The sequence below is a fragment of the Acanthopagrus latus genome, chromosome 3 (genome assembly GCF_904848185.1).
Source record: "Acanthopagrus latus isolate v.2019 chromosome 3, fAcaLat1.1, whole genome shotgun sequence".
Classification (NCBI taxonomy): domain Eukaryota; kingdom Metazoa; phylum Chordata; class Actinopteri; order Spariformes; family Sparidae; genus Acanthopagrus; species Acanthopagrus latus.
In genome coordinates, this window is record NC_051041.1 from 11,003,961 (window position 1) to 11,027,171 (window position 23,211).

A 23,211-nucleotide genomic window follows, 5' to 3' on the forward strand; every position below is an offset into this window, starting at 1 on the left:
ATGTCAAGAAATGTAAATGTTACTACTTTCAAAGCTGCAATTATTAATTTAATTTTTAAGTGAGGGACAATGAGACCCATTAAAATTGCATTTACTGTTTAATAGAGCTTAATGATGTCTAATGTTGTTATATGTAAGTTTAAAAAAAAAAAAAGATTGGCTGATATTGTTATTAGTCTATAAACAAAACATTATAGAAACAGCTCTAACGTTTAGCTGTTGAGGGCACTTGTAATAGGACTGAGCCTTTATAGTGCATAAATTGTTTGGTGTGGTCACACAACCCAAACCAACACATCTTCATACCTGATAGGTCAACTGTTGGCATCCCAAAAAGTCACCATCCCCTAAAAAAACATGACGTTGTTGTAGCTTAACAGTGACCGGTGTACTGGACCTTCATCATATGGTTGGTTTAGAAAAAACCTCGAACAGCGGACTCCTGAATTCAAATTCTGTGCTTGTTTGAGCCGACTGTCCATCCCTGGCGATCTCCCTACACAGACATTTCACTCTTTCTGCTACTTCTCATCACTTTCTGCTTTGCAGCTGCTAGAGGTCACCTAAAAGCTGCTTTCATTTTCAACCTATATGGTAGTTTTTCTGATGAGAACAGACTCACTCAAACAGGTTTGGCCTGTTAGTATTGTAGTTCATAAGAATGGTAGCTCACTTTTTACTGCAAAGTAAACTGTCCTTTATGACAGTAACAATTTATGGACAGCATGAAATAATAATGAGTAGGTGGTAAGAAAAAAAAACTTATATTGGACTACAGAACGCAGCATATATCCTGTACAGTCTACAGCTGGTCAATCCAATCATGATAATCATTAGAATACTAATTGAGTGGAATAATCAATAAAGTCAAAGACAATGTATGCAATTATGTGACTATTGTTGACGGAGACTCTTATTACATTATAACCTCAGTGGAGGTATGTTCAGATTTTAATCTCTAATCTATTTCACCATAAGCGAAACGAAGGATGAACAGACTAAGTTGATGAATGACAGAGGTAAAATGTCCGTGGAAAGTGCAGCTTGATGTAATTAATAAAATGCTAAAACAAGTGACTAGGTTTCAATAGTGTCCACATTCACAGCTCATAACATTCGCCAGAGTCGGTCGCTTTCATTCAGCGTTCATAATCGTATCGCACAATAGCATTTTGTAAAGTGGCACGTGCACACCTAACTCTCACATAATAGCCTCATTGACAACATAGTAATTCAACCTTAGGACATGACCAGCGGAGGTCTGTTGCCGGCATTCAGACCACAAGAATATTCCTTTTATAACCACATTTAATTAATTGCAGAGGAAAGGGAAGACACAAAGACAAAATGGCTCAGCTTTAATTGGCTTGACCGAACATTTTCATTACAGTGAGGGGTATATCTCTCTCAGACAGTTTCAAAGACCAAACTTGGTCTTTTCAGAAATCATTGTGCTTTATGGGAGCGCGGGCGATTTGTTCCCATTTTATGCATGAAATAAATGGAAAAGGAACAAGTGGAGAAATACAATATCTGTCAGCGCAAAGGTTTACAACAACGTCAGGTGACTTAAGACTGTTCATTTAGCTGTTTTATGCTATATATTTAAGAATTTATAAGAGTTACATTTTTTATCATCATATAGTAGCAATAAATCTGCCATCATTGTTTAGTATGGCCCCCTGTATATGTGCATTACATTATAGTGCTGTAAAAACAGTAACAATCTAATGGATACTGTTTAATTTATATGCCATAAGACAAGCTAATGTAGTTAACTGCTGTTTCATATGTATACCAACATAAATTACCAGTGTCAATTACAATCCATTGCGACATTATAGACAGGTTGAATATGAAGGCAGGTGCAGCAGCCGTATTGTGGTGTTTTGTCTTTGTGCGTATGCTCTAAGCTTTATCAGATATCCGTTTAATTTATTAGGTAAAGGAGCACGGTGAATCTGCATTTCCTGAGGCATCCCCAGTGAATTTAGCATTCCATTAGCTGCTACATTTTACAGCTGTCATTCAGATTTACCTGCGGTTATGAGCAAATACGCCACACTGCTATTGTAAGCCTCACCCAAGAGCAATAAACTGTATGTTCATGCAAATTCAGAGCCGTTCAATGGTGATTATGATAAGTGCGGTAATCTCCTTATCTCATCACAGTCTCTTTGGTTACTGAAATGTGCTATGAAATGCATCAATACACACAGAAATTGGGCAAAACTGCAACTAATGCCACAGTCTTTTCTCCCTCATGTTTCCCCTCACACCATTATGCTGATGGTGTGGAAACACCCACTACATCAATCACAAAGTTGGAATCTGCTAAAAGTGCAGTTACCGGTGCAGTTATTTTATCGCACATGCAGAAGAAATGTGTAAGCCTTGTTTCACACTTGTTTTACCAGCTGGCTGCCTTTTTATATTTCCATACAGCCACGATGATGACAAATATTTACACGGTTTCGTGCCGCCTTCCACCGGTCAGAGGAATCCTTTGTCAAGAGCTGGTCAGACTTGAATTGCGCGTGCGAAGGCAAAAACAGCTAATCTGCCCGGCAACAATCAGATGATGATAAATATCAATATTTCATAGCATTTCAGTCACAAACTTCAAATTAAATAGCCTGTCAGTCAATGATAATTACACGGTGAAGTAACTCAGACTTGTTGTTGCGACAAAAGCTGATGATACATTCTGTTGTTTGCTTGTAAGGCACTCTCTAACCTCCGTGACCTTGCAATAAATCACACCTTTCCTTCAATATATGACCAGATATCTGTTATATCATCTGTGCAAGGACATTGGCTACAATAGCAGCAGAGTGGCAGACACAATAAATATTATTTAAGGACTCAACATGTCACCTGTAAATACCCATAAATGCCATTACCTCACTTCATAGCATGCAGCCATAAACAAGTGATGAATAGAGTCTTCCAGTGCATCAGTACAACAGGTTTCTAAGAGCCCATTGATTTTGGATTTGAGAGTGTGTGTTAACGTTGAGCACTTACAGCAACTTGCTGACAGTACAGCAAACACTCCCACAAAAGCTATTAGCGCCTTGTTAATGCTTTCAACGCCTTTTCACATGAGCCAAGGTCACATATTCTTCTCAGTTCTGTCACGTGTCACAAACTGTCTGGGATTGTAGAAACAAGAAAATACTGAGATGGGGGGAAAAAAATAGAAAAGTTTTCGTGGTTAATTATGCCACATAATTCAATTTTGATTAATAATTAATCTCTCCTTTCCTAACTAAATATCTATAATTAATCAACAAGTCATAGCAAGAGAGTGGGCTAATTGGTTTGAAAACACAAACCTGAATACTTAATTCATAGAGGAGGTTGACATCGCTAATTGCGGGAGTAATCAAAGCTCCACCCTTTGGGATTTGACGAAGAGATTGGTAAATGGGGGTTAGCGTGATCCTTCATAGCATTATCATGACAGCTCCATTTATAACCAGATGAATATCGCCAATGACAAAAACAGTAAATGGCAAAAGCCTTTGTGCATTAGGCTGTCTGAATGATAAACTCCACTGATGGAATCACTCGAGGAGTTTCACTTAAGACTAGCCTGTAGCGGTTTTACTCAAGTCTCTTAAGCAGCATGCAATCAGTGTAATGTCTCTGACTCCTGTCAACTGTTTCTGAATGGGCAGAAAGATGGATTAAAAAACATCATCAAGGTGAGAGAAAGAGGGAGTTAGTTTGTTGTTGAAAGCCCCTTATTAGGGGAAAAACAACTAGGATACTGCTGACGAGGTTCTATATTTGATCTACATTTGCTGAGACCAAAGAATGAATTTATCCCACACCTATTGCCTATGTGGCCAAAGCCTATGTAGTAGCCTGTATCATGACGATGGGTTACGATGGATAAAACATACTACACTGTATATCTTACTGATATCCTGAATGATACAACAACACTCATCCAAAATTCTCAAAAAATTACTTAGATCCATAGAACTGAGACTGTAGACTGTCACAGTTCACACTTGGCATTAACATGCTTCTCTGGTGATCCAATTTTAAGTGAACAGTTCAGTGAACACTTTGCTCTGGAATGCGTCTCTCCATGCATGTCGAGTGGTACACAATCTGATATCACCATGTTGGTGTTGTTCCTGGAACAATGTAGTTCATTTTTCTCCAGGACCATCATTGCAACTGACCAATCATGTTTTTTGGAAAGTCATAGCTCAGGAAAAAATTTGGAGAAGTTATCTTTTGTTGGGAGGATATGCAGTATTTTAACCCAGACAATCTTTTTCTAAGCCTAACACACTATTTTTGTTTCCTCAATCCAGCCAAAAAGGCTGAGTCAAAAAATAACTGAAAAGCAGCAATTTCTCTCCAAAATAACAGATCAAGTTGGCAAGTATTTTGTCTTTGTAAAAAGTTAGAGTTGATAGACGTGACCCATTTTAACAGGTTGTAGTCCTTAATAGGAACAAATACACCCTGGGCCTTGGTGCCACAGACAAGGTTGTGAAGTCAGTCAGTGTTGAGAGACAGACCTCCATTGCTAAATTGGATTTTAATGTCTCTGTTGACAGGATAGAAGATACAGAATAACTGCAGACTCTTCCTATAAAGCTGACTGGTAACAGGAGATGTAACTATTATGTCCACCTCGTATCTGTGTTTTTTCAGGACTGTCCCAAAGTTTTCTTGCAGAACAGCTTTTACGACCTATTCAGGCGAGATTAGTACTCAGCGATGTGTGTGTGTGCGCGTGTGCGCTTAAAGTATCTGTTAACACTTGACTTCTGTTAATGGCTAATTTGCACTGGATAAGTGTCCGCCAAATTTCAGAGATGGGAGTGTCATACTCCATTTATGTATTGTCATCACACTAAAAATCTACCATCCATTACACATAACCACTGATACGGACGCCTTTGAGGATTAACGTGGCAGCAAACAAAGAAAGTCACAGCTGCGCGGACCAGAGCTGAGACTACAGGTGTGATCTCAGTTTGAGGTGAAAGCTGCTTTCAAGTGTAGCCTTACCTGATGAGGGTGTAGAAGGAGATGTGCAGAAGTTTGGATAACAATGATTGAAACCTAAGGGTGTGTTCATTGGGCATTGCTTGAACTTACTTGATTACTCTTGATTATAATGCCCCACACCTATTTATCTTTTTCTTTACACGCCACTTTGTCCTTAAAGTGGTATTCTTCCTTCAGTCACTTCTTTTTGTGTCAATTTCGACTTTTAATTGGGCATCTATTTTTGTCACCTAGCAAGATTTATTACCAGCATACACGTGAGAGTGAACTTGGCTGAAATTAGACTACTCTTTGTCCGTGACATGGGCACATCCGTGGAGGGGTTGCAACCTTGTGGGTCATTCCCTGCTGAAGGGGACGCGGTTTGCGCGTGTGTGTGTGTTGGAAACACACGGTGTACAGCATTTGGAGTGACTAAAAACTTGAGAGGAAGTCAGAGTGCAGGAATGTACGGTACCTGAGCTGGGGAGTGAGTTTAGGGGACACTTCACTGACACGTCTCAACTGGCCTGAATTCACAGTTGGGGTGTTTTATCTGCTTAACAGTGTCACCTTCAGTGCCTGGCAAGGCTTGATGCACGTGTGAATCATTGTTAATGCAGTGTAGCTGTACCACCAGATGCGAACCTCAGAGGCTTTAATACTGTTGATGAAGAAGGTTTAGTTTGAAAGGGTTGGCATTAAGGTTCACATAACAGATACATTTAATATGTTATTCCTACCTGCGACCGCCGTCACCACAACAGTACCCGTCTATCTTAATAACACATTTTTTTTGAGGGATGAGTGATTGAGGTCCTTGAGGCTCAGTCTCATTATTACATTATCCTCTGCGTCTCTCCCTGTTCCCTGGTTCTACTCTCTACAATCTCTCCCAAATAAAATCCAGCGCTGGAAAAAAATACAAAATATAAAAATGCCCATTTCTTTGCTCTCATCAGCTCCATAGGAGTAGAAATGCTTTCCTTCACGCTGTCCATCATTTCTGGGTTTGAGTACAGTCTGGAGCGCCACATGGGGGTTAAGGGGCTAATTTCAGTAATTGATTGTAAGTGTTGTATGACAGCTCCCCCGATGCTGGTGAACATGTGTGACGTGGGCGCTTAAAGGCCAGCTCACCAGCCGGTGATTGATCCATCTGATCGATAGCCTGCTCGTTGCACATGGAGGGCGCTTAGAGAGGGTTCACGTCTGGTGCTAATGGTGAGGGACATGTGTGTGGGTTTCCTACTGGTGTAATTATTCTCCATGCTTAATGCTTTAGCAGCTAGAAAACCTCTGGGTGTCCTGATTTTTTTTTTCCCTTAAATGTCTTGCAGCAAGGAAATGACATTTGGGCCCCTTCATGAAGGAAAAAAAAAATCACACAAGGGACAGAATGAGGAGCAGGCTGTTATTCCGTTTGGACATTAGTATTATTAATGCAACTTAACTCCCCCTCACAAACACAAGCCCACTTTCTGCTGTGTTGTTTACAACCTGTAACCTTCCATCAGAGCTGTGAAAGGGAGTTGACAAGGAGACAGTGAGAGTGCACGGTATTACAATGGAATGCAACATGGCCGTAGCATAACCATTAATCTCTATATCTACCCCCTTTCCCCTCCCTCACACACTTAACCTCTCTGACCAATTCCCATCACCACCAACTTCAGGCGCATTGGATTACAAACAACCAAAAAAAAAAAAAAAAAATCAGCCTTCGTCACAGCTGAGGCTCGCGCTTGCCAAGTTGGCAGGCGTCCGCGATGGGCATCGTTCGGATGTGTCCGCTTTGATATTTCCCCTCTATCTCTCCATGACCTGATAATGTGAACCCACTAATGAAGCTATTGTGTGCCTGTCCAAAGCCATTGTCTTCCGGCGGGAACTTTCTTTTCTCCCTCCGACACACGCTACCTTCGGTGACGAGGCGCACCTGTAATGGCCACATCTCTCTTGTCTCTTGTCTCTGTTCCCTTTTCTTTCTCTTTCTCTGCCTTATCGCTGTCCTCAATTTCTGTCAGTTTTCCCATTATCTACATAGCTAAATTTGTTTTCTCTTTCTGTTCTCTCCATTTACTCTCATAATAGCAAGTGTACAGATTCAGAGGTTTGATGCAATAACGTGAAGCAAGCAAATATAATGGAAAGCTGAAACAAAAGGTCACTAAATATTGGTGACGTTATTTCGATAAGAGGTGTTAATTGGAGCGATTACACTGACTTTCACATAACTAACGTTCTTATTTCAACCAAAAACATGATATTTTGTCCTGTTGCCTCAAGGTAACCAACGTGTAATTGTTCATTTCACACTGTGATGACACCAACTGATCTTTTTTATTAGAAAACAATGGGAAATGATATTTGGACTTCAAATCATACTGTATATCCAGCAGTCAAGCTCATCTGAGTCTGTCTGCAATGCTGTGGTATAGTTTTTCTTGTTAGCAGGTGCCCTGAACTCAACAAAGAAAGATATAAACACGTGAAACTGATTTACATCCACATGTAACATGCCTGTCACAGATTGAACCAACTGCTCACACTGGTGTTTAAATGTCATATTCTACTACAATTCCCCCTGACGAAGGCAGACTTGTTTTTCTTTGCCCGTGGAAAGAAATAAATAAAATAAAACTCGGGAGCGCGGACGAGTGCTTGACGAGTGCCTTCTTTCATTTTTCATTTCCTTATGTAAACATCGTTGTGTTAGAGGAATATCACTTTTCTCGGATGCGAGAGTACGTTTTTTTTCCTCCTTCTTCTTTCATGCCAAGATTTTCCTGAAACTCATACCGGGAGTGACACACTCGCGGCGCGCTTGCAGACAGTGAGAGCCGCGCAAACAAGACACCTTTGATGAAACGAGCTAAAGAGCCTTTGATGTCGCGCAAGTTTATGAGGCTGATTCCAGCTGCTTTGTGCTCTTCAAGGCCATCCACTTACGGCCTCTCCCGCCAAATTAGAAATGGCACCTGTACACCTCCCTTATTCTGAAACAATCAGCATTTACTGTTTCCTCTTGTTTGTCTACCACATAACATATTTGTTCCATTATGTACAGCTCACTGAGGGGGTGGTACAGAACTGAGTCGCGGCAAAAGGAGATACACATTGATAGATATTCGGGGGAAATCAAAATAAATGCACTTTAAAGTCTGAATTGGTTGAATTATTCCAATTATTACCAAGTTGACTGGGCAGTCTGTCCCTGCACCGGTGCTTTCTTCATGCCCTCTATTGTACAGCGATGACAAGTCATGTATTGCCATGCCATAATCTGTTATCTGCAGAGGTGGAATACATATTCAGATTCTTTACTTTTAAGTAAAGGTTGTAACTACAATGTAAAATCACACCACAACGAGGGGTCCTGTGCAGAATGACAGCAAAATATACTTCTTAGATCGAGATGATTTATTTTACATAGACCTTTGTAATCCATACAGTACATTGGCAGTTTAGGAGTTATGGTCATCACAGGTATGTAGAATAAGTGATTGCTAAACAAGTAAGCAGAGAAATAGTTGAGATATGTTAATGAGAGCATTCACATAGTTTGTGAACAGAAGACCAAGTTGTTTTTTATTTGCTAAATATCTTTCCCAGGACATCTTTTTACATATCAATTTTGAATAACCAAATTTCAGAGATTTTTCAGGGGAGTGGTGATTTTTTGTTTTTAGAAGACAAATATTAGCCTTAAATCAGTCAGGTTTGTCCAGAGTATATACTGCTGGGTCTTTATCTATAGAAATGTATGTGTTGTTTGTTTTGGTTGTAAGAACAGTTTGGTCAGTGTAGTGGAGTAACCAGTACAGTATTTGAGGTTCAGGTTGTTGTAATGTATGCTGTTAGTTAAGTATGAGAGTATATTGTTCTGGCTGAGGGGCTGATATTTAAATGTAGAAGCACTTCACAAGTTTTTTTTCAGTGTTACAAAGTCTGTATTTACTGGCTTTACTGTTGCCACAAAGCTGCACAGCAATACAACACAGCGCACACGAGTGTTGGAGCGTTTGATATTTTTCAGGTGTGCAGCCTGTTTATGATGAAGCCTCTACAGAGGCCTTATACTATCAGGAAACAGCTGTCCAGCTCTAATCTTTTTATGAGCGATATGCTGTTTTTAATGAAAGCCCTCGCAGCTCTCCACAATCAGCTAGCCATATCAGAGCTTATATTTCATCCTGCTATTGTGATGTCATCACCGGGCGCAGGCATAATACATAATTCCCTGTGTTATGACAAACTGCGGCCTCAGGCCAGAGAGGTATATGAACGCTTTTGGGCCCCATGTCAAGTCCATGCCATTTGTGCCGGAATAATCGCTCTCGGCTTGTTGGTGGATCATATGAAATAAGGGCTGGCATCGAACAACAAATAGGTCAGGGCTATTTGAATAAAAAGTGAGGAAGTCAAATGAATGGCTTTACAGCTGCTCAAATGCCTGTTTTGTGCCTCACTTTCTCACTTTCTCTCACTCCTCATCACATTTAATATACATCTACACTGTCTCAGTGTCAGCAGTGATGATAAGTGCAGTGATTTATCTACTTTGTGTTCAGTTGATACTGATTAAGAATAAGGAATTCAACAACTTTGATCCCTAACCTGTTAAAATGTTCGTGAATGATATTTAGCAGTAATTGAGAACTAAGTACAGAAGCCCGAGTGATGTCCAGATTTAACTGAATGCTGCAGTAGTATAGCTACCAAGTATCTCTGTGGCAAAAACAAAATCTGGCAATAACAAAAAATTCTGGCAATAACAATGTTCATGAAAATACCAAAAACCAAAAACGAATTGGTCTGACCAAAAAGTGTCTGCAGCCAAAGCCTTAAGATTGATTCCTCTGTGCAGGGAGACATCCATTGTTATTTTAGAACACATCAACGAGCTACATCCATGAATGTATAACAGATCCCATTACAAGGGTATTGCTCAGCCTTGCTTCCAATTTTGCCCTGTGGCCACTCGGGGTATTGCAGCTAAAATTTCAAACTACAAGCAAGGTCAGTTATGACCCTTTGTATTATTGATTTTTGGTCTAAGGAGATTATATATTCGCACAACTGCACATATTCAGTGGCAGGGAGTTAATCTGTAAGCCAGAAAACTTTTTTTTTGAGTCGACCAGGCAAGCAATTCTCGTTGAGCTGAATCTGCACCATATTTGGGTCCACTACCTAGTTCTATTTAAAATCTATGGTCGCAAGAGCGGATATATTGCTTTGAACCTGCAACAGTCTTCGTTTATCTTGAGTTAATCACACTGACCTGAATACTTCCTAGTGCTAAAATATGTGTTAATCAGCGAGATCAGAAAATAGTCCCAAGCAACTGCACCAGTTAGTCTTGTGTCCACAGGGTGTGCTAAAACCTATCAAGCTCAGCTGTTTTATAAAATTACTGCCCCCCCCCCCCCCCCCCTTTTTTTTTTTAATGACTACATATTTGCGACTCATTATTTAAAGATGTATGTTCTCAGTAGGAATGAATGGGCTTGGGAATAAGTGCTACAGACAGGGTAAGGCCTGATACATTATTTAGATTTTCATTTGATTTGTTTACAATAAGCAAAAAATATAGATGTACGTTAAATTTGTTCACAGTGCTTATGCAGCAATGCCTTTTCTATTCGGACATTTCGCTTAGTAACAACATAGTCACCTCATGCCACATGAAGAATTCAGATAACTGACAGATGGTGGCTCCAGAGACTCGGACTCCTCGCCGCTGTTTGCAGTCAGCTCCCCCAACCTCTACTCTCTCTCAGCCCCCCAAATCTTTATCTGCTACATGATGCATGAAAGCACACTGTCTTCTCATACAACTTTACCTGACCCCTGACCCCATCTGCACAGATGCAATATGACCTAGCTGCCACCATCCATTTTGGCCCGTGGAGTAGATTCAATGAATTTTTATTATCCTGCATGTGTGTGTCACTTGGTTTGGCTCTTTCTTTTGATCCTCATCACCACCAGTGTATCTCGAAGAGACATCGCTTGGCACTTCAAAATGAAGATGTTGAGCCATTGCAAGAGAGATATTTAGCTCTGTATTATGTCTTTGATTTTTTTTTTTTCTCCCAAAAATCTGAAGAAATCTGCCCAGTAAATGGCACATATTGGGTTTGTTTGTTTGTTTGTTTTTTTTTACTTTAAATGGTAATTCCAACAGGATTGTGACAGGCAGATTTCCAACCATACTTCCTGGCAAACTAGAGTGTAGTTGGATATTTGAATTCCTGTCTTTTATAAAATTTGGCCATCTCAGTTCACAATTTGGCTTTGTCACTAAAAAGCGTGCATGTGTTCACATTTGTTCTTTCCAACAATTCCGGCCTATTCTGCTGATATATTGGAGGCTGGACAGCATGTGGTGGGTTCCATTAGACTGAACATTTCTTATAATCTGAACAACCTGAATAACATTTTTTTTTTTTCTTTTGTGTTGTTTTTACATTTTGGATTAACAAGTCTGGCGTGCAACAATTCGTCTTGTGCGCCAGGATACAGCTTTCTTGGTCTAAACGTGAGATTTCATGGGATTGTGCAGATAAGATGGTTTGTGAATATGTGGAGCGACTGTCTGTCAGTCTGCAGCACAGAGAGATACTTGAGTCCTCCTCTGCCTTGTTCAGTGTCTTTTTTTGTTTCCCTCAGGAGCCTCTCAAATTGTCAGTCCCAGGCAACAACTATATGTTCCCCAGAGGGAGCCCAAATATCCAGGGAATCAGGCGTCATTTAGCCTGTTAGAGCCTTTTTCTTTCCCTGACACTCTGTATTGCCTTTTATTTCCCCCCCTCCCTTCTCTCTCCATCCTCTCTGCCTCTCGTCAGTGCAAACATTCAATCTCGTTCCTTTCTTTCTTGATTTCACCCTGGGTGGTCTCATTCATTCTTTCTCCAACCTCCCCACCTCCCATCTCATCTTATTTATCAGTTTTTAATCTTTGTGTGTCTTATTGGACAATGATACGTTACTGAATACGAGGAGGGCTACAGCAATTGATTGCTTTCATAATCGATTAAGATACCGTTATTGGTATGTTATCGCATCGATTTTGACCTCCAAATTGAACTTGATCTTAAAAATGATCTTAAATTCTATTATTTGTGAGTTTCTCCATAACTTCTATTTTATTGTTGACTCTGAAACTGTGTATATCCGTCTCATCACTTAATATTTTTCTTTCTCCGCATTTTCAGTAGCCATTGGAAAACTATGTACCTCCTAAGCACAAAGTGCCCAAATAAATGTCCATGATACAATTTACAAAAACTTATAGTAAAGTTTTTGAAGCATTTAACATTTAATTTCTGTCGGCTTTGATTTGACAGATATCATGAGAAGTCAACCAAGTTTACTTTGCATATTTTGTTCAGATATTGTGATAGCATATGTAGTACACTGCACCTCATGAACAGGTACAACGTGAGAAATGTCATGAACATGATGTTGGTAGCAAAATGAAGTTTCCCCTCCATTTCCATATTGGAGTACGAGCTCCCTGTACAATTCACGGCCATTGTGCTTTGCGAATGAAACCATTTATATCTCCACCACGCTGGCGGGGCCCCGAACAGATACATTGTTTAACTGTCATAGATGATGGAGATAAAGCAGGGATAAGGACATAGTACTGTAACATGGTGCTATAGATTGTATGTGTGTGTGAATGTCTTTGTGAGAGCAGTGTTTTCACTTACTGTATTTATATCACTGTACTTATGCACAGAATACCAGAGATAAGATGTACAAGTCTGCGTTCTAACAGCACAATTGCAACATGTGTGTAAGAGAGTGTGTGCAGGTCACTGAAGATGTAAGCACACTTGCTGTATGGGATCGTATATGTACAAAAAGATGGAATGAAGTAAAAAAGGGAAAGGGTTAGTTCAGTATACACGGTAAACGCTCATTCTCAGCCAATAGCATCACTTGTCTCATACCTTCTGTAAGTTGTGTCATTCATAGCCGTACATAACAGATACTGATCACCAAATGGAGAGCGGATACCCGACCGTCCTCTCCTGGAAAACGATATTGTTGTCTGGGAGTTGGGAGTGCCAGAGCTTGTATATAAGGAATCCAAGTATGCAGCCAAATGCAGATGGTGTGCCAGTGTTCTTGGATGGAGATGTGGAGAAAAAAAGGTTGTGAGGAATGTTTAGCGAAATAATGGAGAAGAGAGTGGTTTTTCAAATGTTCCTCCAGGATGTCGGCATTACTTAAACCTCCTTTTCTCCACCTTTCCATCAACACTTTGGACGGGGTTAGTATACAGTCAATTAATGACAACAGGTCAAGAAATTTTAAATATATCAATCGCCACACTAAGAAATTAAAATTCATCTTTGGCTTTCTGCACAGGCTGGGTCTGACTTGTAAAAGACTTTAGTCTTGTATGACTTCCTAGCTAAATAAAGGTTATACAAACTGCCAGATATCCGGATGTATAACCAACCAGTCTGATGGGCACAAACGCAACACAATCTTAGATTGGAACGAGGCTAATTTTCTGTATGTCTCATGTGTGTAATGGTGTTGTGTTAATTTATGTACACACAAAGTGATTTGTTGCCAGTGAAACTAAGCTATTAATATCCACAAAGGGCAATTTGTCACGCATATGTTATGTCCCTGTACATGTTGTTTTAATTTAGATATAAATGCTTGTGTAATGAATCCATGCATGTCCCTCACATAAGTGTGTGTGAGAGTGAGAGAAAAAGCAACAGCTGTCAGGATGGGATGACTCAATTTCTTGACAAGCCTGGCACTGAGCAGCCATTTGGAAACTGAAGGAGATACTGGCTGATGAGGAACTGCCACTGCCTATTAATTCAAGCAAGGAGAGGTTGTGTCTGTTTTATCTTGAGAGTGAGGAGGGAGAGCATATTCTGTTTTTGTTTTTTTTTTGTTGTTTTTTTTTTTTACAGGTGAACACGAGTTAGCTCATCAGTTTGCCTCTGAGGGCTTGATTAGCAATGAATTTTCTGTGCACACTCATGCTCCCACAGAAATCCAATTTATGGATTTTTGTAAACTTTCTCCCATTTCACTAAACTCAGGCTTGCCTTGGACAGTAGCGTCAGCTGTGGTGGTTTTAGCCCTGCATGTATTCCCAAACTGTTCAGTGCAGGATATTTGGAACAAGATGTAGTAGGTTGGCTACAAGTTGTTACCCGATTACCCAGCGTTTACTGACACAGCAGTGGATTTATTTCTACATACTTGGATGTGCGAAACAGAAATTCTTTAGTGGACTTTTGGAAAGAGCATCAGTGGTGTGGCCAGCTTAGCCTAGTCAGCCATATATCTAAGCTCATGTAATGCTGCTTATTGACAGTAGCTGTACTTTTATCAACATATTATGAATGGAGGGGCACATTTGAAAGAGTCAAATTAGAAAAGGTTGATGGAAATGGCATAATTCTTGAAAGCTTCCTTAATTTCGCATGACAGAGTTTTCACGCTTGCTTGAGGTGGTTTCTACCTCTTCTCAAAAACGGTTACCACACTTATTACGAGATCAAAACAACTGTTTCGTTCTGACTAATTGAACATTTAACTCACATGACTGATCAGCTGTTTCCACTCCCAAAGAAGCACAAGCTGTGTCGAAGTCTTGCCTGATATTCCCGTAAGTTTCCAGTCCCCGGATAGATTCACTCGTAGATTGCCAAGGCACCTGGTTATGTGTTATGTGAGTGTTTCAAGTCTATACAGTGTTTACAGTGATATATCTTTGAGTTTCTTTTTGCACTTTTTAATAAAGAAAGGAGAATTTGCAGAAGTTATGATGATTGATTAAACACCCTCTATAATATGATACGTTTTCCATTTTCAGACTGTATTGTTGAGTGCACTCCATTATCTGACCCAAACGTTATATTTACTCCAAATGTGGCTGATGCTTTAATTCATTTTTCTACTGTGCCGGTCATACAGTATCTCTGTCTTCTAAGCTGTTTGTCCAGTTAACATTAGGAATACGGAAAACAGGAAATAGGTCAAAAAACAACAAATGGAGAATTAAGCGTAAGCTACCAGGGAGGATTGTGTAAGTCCCTGTACAGTATGTGGAAACGCTGTATGTGGCAGATTCCAGAGAGATCTGATTCAAGGTCGTTCTGTGGACATAATAGTGTCCTCTGTAGCTTATCTTCACTCAATCCCTGTATCACAACTGACAGAGAGAAAATAGCCGCATTCTATGTACAGTACAACACACACACATACGCGCGCACACGTATACACACTAATCTATTCCCTATGAGATATAGATAACCCCAGAAACCACAGGTAACACACAAACAAATCACAAGAAGTTCACTTTATCAGCAGCCAAAGGAGACCTGGCAACCTGTCTCCTCGCTATTGTTAATCGTTCTTTCTCTCTCTCTCCAGCCTCCATCTGTCTTTCCCCCTTTTCTTCCTCCCGTGATCTCTCCGTCCCTCTCTCTTCCCTACCCTCCCACTTTCTCTCTCGCTCTCTCACTCTTTCCTTGAAGCCCGCAATTTAATAACCTCAAGTGCTGTCAGAGGAGGCATTGAAAAATGGCTTCTATAAAACATAACGGCCTTAATCAGAGTGCGCTGAGGATTCTCCCTTCTGCCTCTGATTTCACTCCCCCCACCCTCCTTCCTTGCTCCCCCCCAATCCCCGCCTCTAATGAATTAATGTTGAAATATGCAGGGGCTCAGTAGTCATTAGATGTGCGCCGTGAGACGTGATTTAAGATGGCTGCCTTTATGTGTCTGCCAGGCAAGATGGAGCGGGACGGGCCTGGCTGGACAGTGATTGTCTTGGCTGAGTGACTCAGAAGGTCTTTAAGACCCCTCCTTTGGTTAAGATGGAAGTATGTCTAACAGAGTGTTGTTGTTACATGTGTCAAGTGGACGCAGAGATTCGATCTGATAAATTCAGGAGATTCATGTCCTTCTTTCACTGGCCGAGCAGCTATGATACCTTGCGCGAATTAGGGTTGTAACTGCTGCCATGAGGATACTGATCCTCTTTCTTAGAGCAACTGGTACAGCTATCATTCATTCATGAAGATCTAGGTAAACGTCTTTATCAAGAGAATATTTCCCTTTCAACACTATGATTATTGCTTAATCCTCTTAGCTATTATGATACACTAGTTCCGCTGAGTACCGGAAGAATCAGCCATAATTGTTTCCCAAGTCACCTCCCAAGTTATTTCCCCGGGAAACTTGTGGATAACATGCTTAAGGTAGACAGCACAGCAATCTCCGCTAAGTTTCAACCATGCTCGTAAAGCAGTGAGTAAATGCTCTGACTGGTAATACAACTCTGACCTGTGGCACTGTCGTCATTTTAAACTGATTGCTGTGTTAATGAACCTTTGGCTAGAGAGGAAGCAATACTTCTAAAATTATTTCTGTATTCTTTTTTTTAAATTATTTTCTAGGTTATGTTTAACACACTGCACAGTAAGAATCAAGTGGAGTTGTTTTACTTCTGCACTCCTGCTCGTTATTTGCCTTTCATTATCCATTTGGATTCACGTTTCTTTCCATCTGACGAATGTAACTCCAATATTTGTTTTTGCTGTCTACTTTCTTTATTTGTGTTTTTGGTCTCTTCCATCTCCTCAGGGAATAACTGGCTTTTTAGCTGCTAAGTGTTCCATTATATGTGCACTGGGTAGTCTCGATGTCTGGGAGGTTTTTCTTGCGGAGAACACTTGTCAGCTGTGGCCTAAAATTACGCTGTGAGAGCGGTTAGATCCAACCTAAACAGCGAAGTTGCAACCAGACAGCTAAAGACCGAACTGAAAGTCATTATAAAGCTGAGGGCGGCTGCAGAATCAGGCGATAACCCCTGATGACCCCTACAGCGGTTTATTGAAACGTTTTATTTTGCTTTATATATCTAACAGTAAACCGTGTTTCATCTTTCAGTGTTCCCATTAGTTACCACGTCACACGTGTTCATAGCCTTATTCTCAACTGCAAATTGTAAAAGGGCTATATTAATATTGCAGTATGTTCTCACTGACATCACATAAAATGTAAAGGCCCACACATCTCATCAGTGCTCGATAGAATTCAGAAAATCCTTGATACTTCCTCAACACGAGCCTTACCATCAAACACTCTTGAGACATGTATTAAAAAAGGAACATCAAAGTGAAGATGCTGTAACTTTCCTGAACATTTTTTGACAATGTTTCATTACTGCCGGGCAGGTCTATAATCTATTTCCTTTGAGACTTCCTTCTTAAGTCGAGATCACACAATTATGAGAGCTCTCATTCTGACGGCAGGGCGGAAATTAATTAATAAATAAACACTGCATTTTTACATTCATCAACATGCGGTAAGAATAGCTCTAATTATCACAGGTGAATTAACACTTTCATTTTTGTGTCAAAAAATTAATTGTATCCCTTAACAGCTATTCCCAGGGGGAAGTTAAAGAAGAGAATGGGGAAGGTAAAAGGAATAAAAAAAAAATAATAAAAAAAAAACACAACAGCGCAGACCACCAGGAGTGCTAATTGCTGCTTTCAAAGCCTTGCATCAGTGTTACCGTCATTCCACGAGCGTGCACAGTGTCCCACAGAGAGATGCCGCAGGTAGAACCTTGTTACAAATACAGGGATGTCAAGTCTTGATCTTCAAGACCTGGCAGGGAAGTTCTCTTCATTTTCACTTAACCAGGCAAGCTGACCGAGAACAAGGTGTATTTAGAGCTGCAACAGTGCGAGGTAACTATTATAGTGAGACAGGCCTTGATGTCTTAGTTATGTGTGGCATTTATTGCGTGCCATTCATGAATCTTGACATTGATTGGTTTACAATGCACAGATGTTTATGTACAGATAGATCTATCAATCATAGCGGCTTCATGACTCTGTGCAAAACCACTAGTGATGTTGTAATAGGCCAACGTGGGAGGGAGAAAATATTGATTCCGGGATGCCGTTGTTATGTAAAAGGTTAAAATGAACATATTGCACACCTTTTCAATAGTTTAAGACAGAAAGAGCCATCAAACTATGTAGAATTGCTCCAAGATCAATATCACACTACAGTCTTATTTACATGTTGTGTGTGGGTAATAATTTTCATTATTGGTTGATCTCTCCGTTATATTTCCAGTGAATCAAAATTCAGGTTCACAGTGCCCAAGGTGATGTCTTCATATAAACCAATACATACTAAATTTTACATCCCATAAAATGGAGACAGAAAGTAAATTCTCGCATCTGACACACTGGGACAAGGGAATATTTGAAGTTTTTCTGGAAAAACGTCATTTTTCAAAATAGTTGCAGGTCTTCTGTGAAGTAATGTGCATTTTTGTTTGATAACAACATTTTTCAGAGGTAGAAAAAGATAAGACTGAATAATCTTTTGATGGACTAGGTGGACCCGCTCATCTTTTTCATGCCAAGGCTTATATTCGTTCCTCTGACTGACAGAACAGCTGAGTGGTCGTGCCCTGTGTGCGCGCATTAAACTCATTTCCCATTTGGTGTGCTAATGTCTGAGTGGGTATCCTTGTACCTGAGCTGTGACTGAATGACAGAATGAGTGTGAGTGAACGCAGGGATCACTCCACGCGGGCGTTCTGCGTGCATTTGTGGTCAACCCACCAGTGAATACCAGTGCATTAGCAAGGCCATTAGCACATTTAGCTGTCTGTAGTGCCCGAGTGTTAGTGACACGTTTGGGCCCCCTCTCCACTTAGGCTATGAATTTGATTGACGGGACTGACCTGCCAGGTGACAGTAATGTCACTGTGTGGCAGCGAGCGGTGCCACTGCTCTGGGGACCACGTGAGATGTGGTTTGTTGGTATTCCATCTAAAAAAAATAAATAAATGACAAGTGTTTAATTTCAGTAACATTTTAACCAGTGATAACAGAAGAGGGCGATAATCCGTGCGAGCACAAATGTAGACTCAAGGCCAATTTTAGTATTGACATTTATATTGTGACAAATTGTCGAGAGAGCTAACTCCAGTAAAAGGGGCTGGGATCTTCTCTACATCTCTACAAGTAATCTTAAAGCTGATGACATTCTATCTTTTTAGATATAGAAACTTGGACTTAAGTTTGTGTAGCCAAAGCCTGAAAGAAACGTATCCCTTTTGAGTTCACAGTTATCAAAGAACTGTTAAAAGTGTTTACAATGAAGAGTTTATCTGAGTTGTTCCCACATACAGAGCACTGTCCTGCTGCTGTAGGTCTCATATTCCCACACACAACATGTCCCTGACTGAAAATAGACCAGAAAACAAAGTGAGCGTTGTTGGCCCATCCTCTGTCTTTATAAAGAATTACAGTGCATAATAGTGTGACCCAATTTTAAAGATATGGATGTCTTCAGTATTGGAACAAATGGACTTGACAGGAGGGCAAAAGATAAAGTAGAGAAGATGCAAAATATTGGGAGACAGATTGAAAGATTGTCGATGTTGCCAACCCATGCAAAGGGCAGTATATGTTGTGTGGAAAAACTCTAAGGAGATGTTCCAGAAGCAGTTCAGTATAGGCAGGAGTGTGCGCAAAACAGCATTTATAGGGAAAAAAAAGTATATTTAGAATTAGGCAAAATTGAGAAAAGATGGAAGTTTTCAAAGAATTCAGAGTAACACGTGCCTAGCAATGAATGCATCTAGTTAACTTACCCTTCTTCCTCCAAATTGACAGTGCCCAGTCACCAGCCAGGTCTCATCCACCTATAGTGGACATGTTAATCGAATTTTCAGAAAATGTGTTTCCATCATGTTTCCATCCACAACTGTTACAGGACTGTTTCAACGAGCTATGCAGGAAAGGGCATGTTATATTTTCCTTCCCGAGTGTCCTGCTGTCCGCCAAATGTCTATCAACACACCAACTCCTCTGCATCAGCCAAGTGTTCAGCCTTTTCACATTTGGTTTTGGTCTTTTCATTGGCTTTGTTGACATTTTAAAGAAATAGCATTAATAATTATAAGGTCATTAACTGATGCTGAAATTATTGTCAGATTCTCCTTTCTTCATCCATATTCAGCAACCAACTTTAAGGAGCTGTGCTGTAGATAAGCACACATTTCATATTATCATATCTATCTATTCTGTACCTTAAAACAATGGTGAGTACCTCCAAGAGAATATGTAGAGTTGGAGTGACTCAGAAGATAATTGCCATGGTGGTATGTACAAGGCTGAGGTGTAAATTAAAAAAATACATTTTATGCTGTCACTGTCAATGTCAGATTAATCTGTAAGTGTAAATCCAAATGTGGATGATGTGAAGTGCTCCTCAATCTTGGCTCAATATACTGCACACTGCCAGTTCACCATAAATGAGGCCATTTGATGAGCTAAGTTTGGACACAAGAGCCTAATGGCGGCATTAAAGAGGAGACCTGGGAGAATAGATGGTCGGACATCAGTCACTTTAATCACCTGTTTCATTATTCAGTGGATGGGTGCCACCTGGTCATACATGAAGGGTGTCAATGGGATCTGTGGTCTGAGGAGTGAGACATTCTAAAGGGGAGCAGTGGCGAGCGGAGTCCAGAGAAAGCTCTTTATTTTCAGTGGCGGCAGGGACACATTTGTCTGGCTCAGCGACTGTGTGTGCGCTTTTTGAAAGATAGGAAATAAAAGAAATTGATTATATCTATGTTGGTCCGATTCATCTCCTGAAAATTAGGTCATTTTTTTTTATCTCCTTCACTGGAGATTGCATCATTATGATGAAAATCCAAAGAAATTGTGTTCACGGAGGTTGGAAGGTGCAGCATATTACAATCTGTTACCTCAAGTTTTGTCTTTTTGTGCTTTGGCTGATTGAATGATTGGGGGCAGCCAGATGCAAGCTGGAGTCCTAGTTGGGCCAGAATCTGGATCAGCTTCTTTTTTCTACATCAGATCACGTGTAAAGCTAGGTGGGCAGAACTATGTTGCATATGAGCAATGTCCACTGTGAAACATTGCGATGGATGATGATATCACTGTTGTTGTTTTTTTTTGCCACTGTAATCTTCCCACTCTCACTGACCCACTGATCTCACCAGCCAAGACAACTGTCTCCCATCACCAGTGTAGTGAGTCGGACCCTTCCCTACCTGGCAAGTGTCTGACACACATCCCCGTGCTGGGTTTATCAATGTCTTTGTCTCTTTGTAACCTGTGTTTAACTTCAGAAGCCTCAAGCAAGGTTAGGCAGCTTGGTACTGAGGCAGCTAGGCCAGGAAAATACAAATAACAATGGCAGGATTAAGAGAAACACTAAAGGCTCATTTACTCTATGAAAAATAGATATGTCCTTTTCTAACGACACTACCGTCACTGCCCCCCGATGGCTACCAAGTACTTCCCCATTGGTTTGTAGGTGTAGGCTCTCAGAAAACGAGCAGGAGTATGAATGAAATGAACTGACAGAAGGCCTCGTCTGTGTCCATATCTAACTTTGAGCATAAATGATTCTTAACAGGGGCTCACAAAAAAAAAAAAAAGACACCGTCACATCTGAGGGAACACACTACTTTTATGTGCTCTCCTGGGGGGGGGGGGGGGGGCGCCTCTTAAATCACAGCATAACATAAAAGATGTTAGAGCACTCGCTAGTCGACGACTGTCAGTCATCGGCGTTGGACATTGGCATCGTCTGTCGGCCCAACCCTTGTCCAAAGTAAAATATAAAATCTAAAATTCAATTTACAATTCATGCTAAAGAAGGTATTCACCATGGTTTCCTTTTAAAGATGCTCAATGCTCAGGAACAATTAATTTCAGCGTTGTTTTTTTTTACAGTATTGTCGTCGGATTGCAGAACCAAAGCTCACCTCAGCTCCAGTTGAAATATTTAAGTTCTGGGTAAAGGTCAGGATAAAGGAAAGGTAACCCACGCCTATAGGATGATCCACAACCTCGCATCTCAATGCGGTCCTACCGTCCACTTTTCACAGGCACCAACGCAGAGGAGATAAGAGAGAGAATAAGCTGTCAGCAGGCTGAGTTCACCAGTCCCCTCTATATTCTTCACATTACTACAGAGGGAACAATGTGTCTGCAGTGGCAGGTGGCCATAGTTCATAATGTGCTGATGCTGACCAAGTGTCAGTTTGATCCATGGGATCGGTGAGAGGGACGGGGCTGTGGCTCCTGAATCCTTAAGCAAGCAACTGTGTGGTGCTCCTATGGGGATGGTCGGAGACACGATACAGATGAGACCGGCAACTATCTGCCTAATGGCAGACAGATACAAGGTAGAGAGGCGGGGGGGAAGAGAGATGAAGAGGGAGGAAGACAGTATGCAGGACATATGAGGGGTTGAGTATCACGTTTGGAGGAGGCATAAAAGGCAGATACTGCACTTGTCATTCAGTGTTATTTGTCATCACAGGCCTGTAACTCCGAAACTAATGCACTGTATCAGTCCCACAAACTAGTAAATGTATGTGTTTGTAGGCCGTTCTGTTTTAAGGACAGTCGTAACGGTTGATGTTGTGTGTTTGAATGGACTGCTGACTCTGAAGCTTCGCCTCATAAAGCAGTTCCTCTATTTGCTGGTTAGAATGTAAACAAAGTCCTCAACACTGTCCGCCAGTGTTGTTACCGATGTTTGTGATAATACGTGATGGGGCATTAAGATACAAGATGGTAATGCTTGAGATGGAGACGAAGAGTGGCATAATGCAACACACATACCCCTTTTTATACCCACCAACATGGAACGGGTCCTTTTCCGAGCTGTTTGGCGCATTTTGGCAAAAATTAAAATTAGTTTGCAACCGGGCAAGGTTTTGCTGCTGGATCAAAAAACATTTGTACTGCTAAGTTAGCAAAAGAAAAAAAGGGAGTCTGTTGATTTAATATCATCCAATATTTCAGTGTGATGCTTAAAGTTTAACAAATAGTTGGGCTTGGAGATTCCGTATAATCAAGATGTGTACCTTTTATGACGTTCTAGTGACCAGTCATATCACAGAAATGGTGTTCACAGTACGTCAGCAATCATATGATAGCAACTCCTTAAAGCACCATTAAGCGAAGTAGATGACGCAGTCCTTCATAGAGCTCAGCTACTTGTCAAACAAAGAAGTCTTCTTAAAATCTGTTTTATGATATGATAGAAGACAAAATACTGTAAAATGTTTATTTTTCATAATAGTGAGCCAGAACCAAAAGGTAGTTTCAG

General features: G+C 40.6%; 1 protein-coding gene across 5 annotated transcripts in view; it reads left to right on the plus strand.

Moving 5' to 3' along the window:
- tshz1 (teashirt zinc finger homeobox 1) overlaps window positions 1-23,211 on the plus strand; it is a 159,407-nt gene that overhangs the window by 81,782 nt on the left and 54,414 nt on the right. Inside the window, exon 5 of one of the 5 annotated variants that reach the window (XM_037093307.1) lies at window positions 21,825-21,910. The exons of the other annotated variants lie outside the window; for them this stretch is intronic. The gene's annotated coding sequence lies outside the window, so the exon portion shown is untranslated. The remainder of the gene's footprint in view (window positions 1-21,824; window positions 21,911-23,211) is intronic. 5 annotated transcript variants of the gene reach the window in all.